This window comes from Dipodomys spectabilis, unplaced genomic scaffold (genome assembly GCF_019054845.1).
Source record: "Dipodomys spectabilis isolate Male_0828 unplaced genomic scaffold, ASM1905484v1 ptg000093l, whole genome shotgun sequence".
Taxonomy (NCBI): Eukaryota; Metazoa; Chordata; class Mammalia; order Rodentia; family Heteromyidae; genus Dipodomys; species Dipodomys spectabilis.
In genome coordinates, this window is record NW_024870770.1 from 517,438 (window position 1) to 518,140 (window position 703).

Sequence of the window (703 nt, forward strand, 5' to 3'; positions counted from 1 at the left end):
GTACTAAACAGCAATCTACCAAGAGGTGTCTGGGGACATCTTCTCACAGACCCCGTTGGCAGTCTTATAGCGCGTCTACCAAGAGTCCTAGCCAACCAGAATACAGACCCTGTGGGAAACCAGAATTACAGATACAGAAATTACAGGCAACCAAATATACAGAACAGCAGTGCCTTGACTTAACAGCTCTTTTTCTTTTTGAGTCTCTGTGGTGGGGCGTCTGGATGGTTTTATGAGGGGGATTCCACATGAACCCCCAGAAATGTTGTACAGACTTGAGACCCACGAAAGACCCCCAGAGTCCACGACCAATATGAACAGCATAAGAGTCCTTTATTTACAAGCTCAAGCTGGTCCTCTGTGCACTCACTAACCGGTGATAATAAGAATCCCTGAGCACAAAATCAGCACAGTTTTATAGTACTGAACAAACAAATTTAGCGAATTTGCACACAAGCAGTTACATGATTGGTTTGAGTCCACCCGAACCACACTGCCTTTTCTCTGAACTATTGGTATGTACTGTTCCTGGAACACTTGGGAAACTGTTTTGATTTCTTAAGGGTGGGCAGGGTTGGTGGCAACCTGTGTTTTTTCTCTCTCTCTCTCTTGGTATTACTTTGAGGGAAGCCTAGCACAAGATGGTAGGGTTAATCTTAAATTAGAGTTACTATGGCTCGTAAGCCTGAATAAACCATAGCAT